At 38.8% G+C, this 7,553-nt stretch overlaps 1 pseudogene; it reads left to right on the top strand.

Annotated features, from left to right (window-relative positions):
- Nucleotides 1-4,884: 4,884 nt before the first annotated feature.
- LOC142433946 (large ribosomal subunit protein uL11-like) lies at nucleotides 4,885-5,442 on the top strand (annotated as a pseudogene).
- The last annotated feature ends 2,111 nt before the right edge of the window (nucleotides 5,443-7,553 follow it).

Genomic DNA, 7,553 nt, shown 5'->3' with positions numbered 1-7,553 from the left:
TTATGCATCATGATAATGATCATTTAATATAGTTATTCTTAAAAAGCTAATCTGTTCTGGAATCACAACATGTGCTCAATAAACCACATATAAAATGATAAAGAAATTTCTACATATTACAGCTATTGAAAGAGATAAAAATAATTGGTAATAATTTATCCTGGCACTATCTAACATTAGACAGTGCACTGAGTGAAAGAGTGAATAAAATTTCAGATAGCATCTACTATCTATGAGAATATTCTGGAATTAATTTAATTGTCAATTTTTAAACTAATTGAGGAACCTAATGCCATTGTCCTTATATTCCTTTATAGAGGTTATTTTGCTAGAGATTGATCAGAAGCTCTGTTTTATATCTTGTCAGAACAACAGCAACTCAATAAAATAGGCATTTTGTACTAGAAATATTCTTCCTCAAATGTAGATGAGAATATGATAGCCAATATGTTTTCTTCCCCCTTAAATTAAAAATGTTGAAGTGCCATTTCGTATCTGTGGAAGTTTTACAGGTTATGCATGTAGTAAATAATGTATGCATGTATTTAAACAAATTATATTATCTAATGTTGATGGGTGGGGTGGTATACTTAAGAACTCCACATAATTTTGGTGACAGTGTCGAAAAGAAAATAATTTTTCCATTTATATCTTGAAACATACAAATCTTCCTGCAGGTGTCTCTGAGAGAATGTTCAAAATCAGGCTTTTTAGATAGCTGCAGCTTCTTGTGGTGCAAGGTAAATATGGATTTGAGAAAGAACATTCTGACTCGAAAAATCCTAAATATTTGCTAATTTCAGAGACTGCTTGCACTATGGTAGAAGAATTGACAAAGACTAATGTGGGTCCAACCTCTTCTACCTTTTGACCTAGTTTTCACAAAGCCCTCCCAATTCTGCTCCACTGCCAATGTGGTAATTGCATCCCATATGGAGTAACAAAACAAAAAACAAACTCACTGCCATAGGACAGGGTAGAACTGCCCTTGTGAGTTTCTGAGACTACAACTCTTTAAGGGAGTAGAAAGCCTCGTCTTTCTCCCTAGGAGCTGGTTTCTGACTTTGAACTGATGACCTTGTGAATAGAAGCCCAATATGCAACCACTTGACCACCACCAGGACTTCTGTGAATTAATGAAGGTATTTCAAAAAAAGCTCCGCAGAGTGAGCCTACAATTATGACCTTCAAGGCTAATGCACAAATGCTTGTCATTTCACAGTCCATTCAGTAACTTATTCTTTTTATGGTTTTGGTACTATCTGATCTCTAGTACCTGTCAATGAGGCAGAGTCCTCAGTTGCTTCTCCAAGCGTGTGATATCTTTGTACAAAGGGCATCATTTATGCAGTAGATTTTAAATGAAATTCCTCCCGTAGGCTCAAATAAAGGTCACACAGATTGACAAGAGAACAATAGTTGCCAGGTAACCACAGGATCTAAACAGAGGGGCTGGTTCATCTATGCAAGATGTACAAAAAGGGTGATCCAAGGCTGGGTCTTCCAGAATAAACGGATCTCCCTCTTCCAGCTCAAATGAAAAAATGAGATGAAATAGCCAAGATAGCTAATTTCATTTGTGTCAGTTTGTTTTTGTTGTGTATTACTTTGTAATTTTTTTATTAAAGTGTAATATCCAAAAAAAGAAATGCACATATTGGAAGCGAGCAATTCAATAAATTTTTAATGTGCTTACTTCAATCATCTTATTAGCACTAAATCAGGAAACAGAAATATTATCAGCATTCCAGTGCCACGCACCTCCCCAAGGCCCACTTCTGGCTAACCATCCCATTATTATTGACTATGAAGAGCAAAGACATTAGTTTGTTTTAAGGCTTTGCATAAATGGTGCCAGAGAGTATGCACTGTTGTGTACAAAGGCTTAACTTTTCCCGATGAATTTGTGCTACCCATTCATATTGATGCATACAGTTATAGAATTATCGTCCTCAATTCTATAAAATATTCCATAGTGTGAATATACAGCAATGATTATGCCATTATATTTTAATGGACAATTAGGCAATTTTCAGTATAGCACTATCACAACTAGGTCTTCTATACATATCCTTTTCGAGAACATGTGCATAGGTCTGTTAAACATATACCTAGGAAGTGGAATTATTTAGTCATGTAAAATGATTATGTAATTGTTTTCCTAATATAATACCAAGTAGTTTTCCAAAATGATTATACACATTAATGCACCAACCACCAGTAAAGGAGAATTCCTGTTACTCCTCTTCTTCTCAAACACTTGGTATTTCTGTCATTTTCATTTTAGCCGCTCTGGTGAATGTGTAATGATGAGAGGATTTACTTTAGCAACGATATCAGTGTGCTGTGCTTACCTCCCATCAAGGCAAGTCAGAGGAGCGTCAAAATCAATATGGAGAGGTTCAGATGTTTTTCCAAAAGTTTGAGAGACAAGAGGTCAGGCAATTGACTTATGTCTATGAATTGTAAAAGAAAGATCTATAGCTGACACTGCTCTTCACTGATGGGAAAGAGGGCTATCTGGGAGCAGATTTATTTCAAAGATGAGACATTGAACCCTGAAGTTTCAAGGTCATATCAGAGGGATGAGATGTGGAACTCCCCTAAGAGAATTAAACTCTTCCTGAAACACACCTGTAACCTGAATACCAAAACTAAGGGTGAGGAAGCAGCAGACATCTTCACACTTGTGTGAAGAAGCAGAAGGCATCTCTATCAAGAGTTTTGAACTGTTGGTAGGCAGTCTAACAGTTAGTTACTAATTCAATGCCCTACTTGCTGTATTCAGATATATATTATTCTGTCAAACCTGTGTCTGACATTGTCAGTGGATATCATTGTAAGTTATTCCTGACCACCACCTCCCATTGTTTGTGTAGTGTCCAGTCATGTAAGGATTTATTCTGAACAATTCAATAACCCATGTATTACAACTTGTAGTTAGCCTACACTTGTTCAATCTCCCTTTCTCAATGGTGTTTTAAACTTATTACCATGGGCTAAATCAATGACATTATAAACAGAATGTCCTTATGCTCCAGGAAGATGATAGATAAGATCTTCTACCTTAAAATAACAAAGATCTCTCTAAGGTGAATCAGAGGCAAATAGAAAACATAGATTCATGAATGGATTTTTAGCTTTCACTTAATCCTAACACTGATTTAAGAATAATTCGCTCTTACACTATCATAAAGGAAACACAGAAGATATGGGTGCCATGCAAAGTGTGGCGTAGATGTCAGATGATGTCTTGCTATAAGAAAGAATGGTTTCTGGAGTCTTAAAGACTTGTTTTAAAAACAAACGGCCATGTAAGTGAGGGGTCAACTAATCCCACATGGAAGAAGCACACCAATATCCATGATCCAAGGATTTATATATTTTATCATTCAAATTTGAATGAGGGAATAGTATCAGAGCTTAAATTGCGAGGGAATAGTATCAGGGCTTAAATTGTGCAGAAGTTTATGGATGAGAGTGAAAGCCCAAAATACATTCATAGGATTGAGAGCTAGCAATAAGCGAGCGATCAGACAGAGGGTATATAAGATAGACAACTGCAATAGATTCAAATGGTAAATCTGATTTGAATGTTTAAAACCATGTCACCGGATCTCCCTTTGATACAAGTTGTGCTTGATCTGGTTTTTAATATTTTCTGTACAGTAGTTTCTTTTCATATTGGTATTTCCATTGTTTTTGTCAGTTTTGGTAGCTCTCGTATGTTTTCTATGTGTTTTGATATATGAAACCCCGGCTGAATGAATTATAGAAACAATAACTGGTGGTATGGCACAGGAGAAGGGGAGGGTAATGAGGAGCTGATATCAAGGAGAACAAGAAGGTAGAAAATGTTTTGAAACTGATTTTGGTAATGATTATACAACACTGCTTGATTTGATTAGACTATGGAATGGTATGATATCTGGATTAGGTCCTAATAAAATGGTTTGAAAGAAATAAAAGATGTGGGGTAGATGTACAGTTATCTGGGGGCTAAATATGATCTTGAGAAGGAATCCACTCTAGGGTTTCAAATTTACTTAAATTTTACTCTACCCAAAAGTAAATTTAGGGACCACAGTCAAAGGACAAACAGCTGAAAGTCCAGAGAGAGAGTTTTAAGTTGTATATAAGGTGAAGGGCTTCTAGGACAAAATCACTAGACTGAAAACAAATCTCATGGCCATTAATTCGATTCTGACTGCTAGTGAGTTCTATAGGACAGGATATAGTGCCATGTGGGTTTCTGAGAGGGTAATTCTTCATGGCAGTAGAATGCCTTATCTTTCTTCCTTGGAGAGGCTGGTGATGTTGAATTGCTGATTTTGCAGTTAGCAGCCTAATGAGTGATCCACTGTACCACCAGGGCTACATCATCAAGGAACCCCAAATTGTACTCCATGGCAGAAAGTAGTATCACTGGAAAAATAAGTGTACCATCACCGGAAAGTCCCAACACCAGAATCCAATTGTACTTTTCACCATTGCTCTAGACCCCATATAATTAGCAAACAACTAAGGGAAGAAAATTGTCCATGTCCTTTTTCTGCCACAAACATTCAACGATGAGGCGGAGGGGCAGAAAAGTTTAACTCTGAATAACTTTGACATTTGTAATAACACTCAACTAGACTGGAATTGATTATGAGATCAGAACAAATGTGTGAATGCTTAAAATAGATTTTTATGATTTAAAAGGGACTACAAACACCAGAGGACATGTCCGACATTGCATCCAAGGATAGGACACAATTGTTTCACAGTAAACATTAAAAGGAGGAAGGTGGGAAGGAAATGAAAAAGAACTTCATAAGATGTGGGTGATTGGATTGGTGGGTTTTTGGTTTTTTTAACCCTTAAAACTCCAAACTGGGGTCGTCCCGCATCTGGGGTCATCCGACACCAGCCGCCTCCGCCATGCCGCCCAAGTTCGACCCCAACGAGATCAAAGTCGTGCACTTAAGGTGCACCGGTGGGGAAGTCGGTGCCACGTCCGCGCTGGCCCCCAAGATCGCCCCCCTGGGCTTGTCTCCAAAGAAGGTTGGTGATGATATTGCCAAGGCAACCGGTGACTGGAAGGGCTTAAGGATTACTGTGAAATTGACCATTCAGAACAGACAAGCCCAGATTGAAGTCGTGCCTTCTGCTTCCGCCCTCATCATCAAAGCCCTCAAGGAACCGCCCAGGGATAGAAAGAAGCAGAAAAACATTAAGCATAGTGGGAACGTCACTTTCGATGAGAATGTCGGCATTGCGCGCCAAATGCGGCACCGGTTTTGGCCAGAGAACTGTCTGGAACTATTAAAGAGATCCTGGGGACTGCCCAGTCTGTGGGCTGCAATGTTGACGGGCGCCACCCGCATGACATCATAGAGGACATCAACAGTGATGGGGTGGAATGCCCAGCAAGTTAAGAACTACAAAAGAAAACAATAAAGACTCATTTAATAACCAAAAAAAACAAAAACAAACAAAAAACAACAAACTGGACATCCCTTGCAGAGGGGTAGTGGGGAGGAGATGAGTCACCCAGGATTCAGTGAAGCAACAATGAAAATCAAAACCTCCCTCTAGTTCTTAAACGCTTCCTCCCCCCCCCTCCCCCCAATTACCATGATCCAAAATCTACCTTGCAAACCTGGTTAGACCAGAGGATGCACAGCGGCACACTGGGGATCTGGAAACACAGGGAATCTAGGACAGATGAACCCCTCAGGACAAACGGTGAGAGTGGTGACACCGTGAGGGAAGGGGATTTAGAAAGGGAGAACCAATCTCGGGGATCTACATATAACCTCCTCTCTGGGGGATGGGCAACAGGAAAGTGGGTGAAGGGAGATACCGGGTAGTGTAAGATAAGATAAAATAATAATTTATAAATTATTAAGGGTTCATGAGGGAGGGGAGAACAGGGAGGGATGGGGAGGGAAAAAAGGAAAATGAGCTTATTCAAGGAACCCAAGTGGAAGGCGAATTTTGAGAATGATGAGGGCAAGGAATGTATAAGGGTGCTTTACTCAATTGATGTATCTATGGATTGTGATAAGGGTTGTATGAGCCCCAATAAAATTATCTATAAAAAACAAAACTCCAAAAGTCTCAATGTCCATCTACGCTACTTGATTTTTCAAAAACTTAATTTACAGACAAGGAATAAGCAGCTGCCTTCATATGAATTACAACTGCATGTAAAGAAAACCAAAATCCTCACAACTGGACCAATAGACAATACTATGATTAAGACAGAAAAAAAAGATCAAAGTTGTCAATTTCATTTTGCCTGGATCTATAGTCAGTGCTGAGGGAAGCAGTAATCAACAAATAAAACGACATTGCTTTCGGAAAATCTACTGCACAAAACTGCTTCAAAATTTTGAAAAGTAAGGATATCACTTTGAAGACTGAGGTGCACTTGCCCCAAGACATGGTATGAAAAAGTCACTTCATATGTATGTTCAAGTTGAACAATAACTAGGAAAGACCTCAGAAAACTGATGCATTTGAATTATGCTGTTATCAAAGACTTGAAAATATTGTGGACAACTAGAAAACCAAACAAATCTATCTTGGAAGAAGTACAACCAGAATGCTCTTTAGAAGCAAAGATGGCCAGGTTTCATCTCATATATTTTGGACATGTTATCAGAAGAGACCAGTCCCTGGAAAAGGACATCATGCTTGGTAAAGGATCAGCAAAAAGAGGAAGTGCATTAAGGAGATATATTGACACAATGGCTGCAGCAAGTGGCTCCAGCATGACTACGATTGTGAGGCTAGCACAGGATTGGGAGTGTTTCTGTAGTGCAAAGGATTTCTCTGAGTCAAAACCGATAAGGGCACCTAACAGCAATGAAGCCCTGGTGGCACCGTGAATAAGCACTCAATTACAAACCGAAAGTTTGGTGGTTGGAACCAACCGGCTACTTCACAGGAGAAAGATATGGTAGTCCGCTTCCAGTCTAGGAAATGCTATGAGGCAGTTCTGCTCTGTTCTAAAGATTCACTATGAATTAGAATCAACTCAATGCCAATGGATTGTAATAAACAGGAAGATGTTTGAGATAAATATATAAATTAGAGCAATGTATGTAACACAAAGTAACTTCAAGTATTATCTAATCAGAAGAGGGGAAAATATTCACCAGAAAGCATGAGATTGACAGCTCTAAATGACAGCAGTCTCTACTTGTCAAGGATAGTGATAGCAGCATGTCTGCTACTAGGAGTGCTCTGAAAACTAACCCATTGCACTATTAGGACAATTTTCAAGACAGAAAGAGTCCTGCTCCAGCTGTAACCGCATTTGTGGCCAAAATACATGCTACTGAAGACTCAGAACCACAAATAAGTTCTAGTGAAAGGTCAAGATTATGTATAATGAAAGCATTCTCCAGACATCCATGCAACCAGTCATTTTCCACCACCAAAGTCAACAATCTCCAGACTAGTTTCTTCAACACTTCTAGTAAACCAACCACCTAGACTTTTGAGAAAAGTAGCAGCAAAAGTACATATCTTAAAGCCAGAGTCAAAAGGGCATCCTCACT

Source organism: Tenrec ecaudatus, chromosome X (assembly GCF_050624435.1).
Source record: "Tenrec ecaudatus isolate mTenEca1 chromosome X, mTenEca1.hap1, whole genome shotgun sequence".
In the NCBI taxonomy this organism is placed as follows: Eukaryota; Metazoa; Chordata; class Mammalia; order Afrosoricida; family Tenrecidae; genus Tenrec; species Tenrec ecaudatus.
The sequence above is the reverse complement of the archived record's forward strand: the minus strand, read 5'-3'. Positions and strand labels throughout refer to the sequence as shown.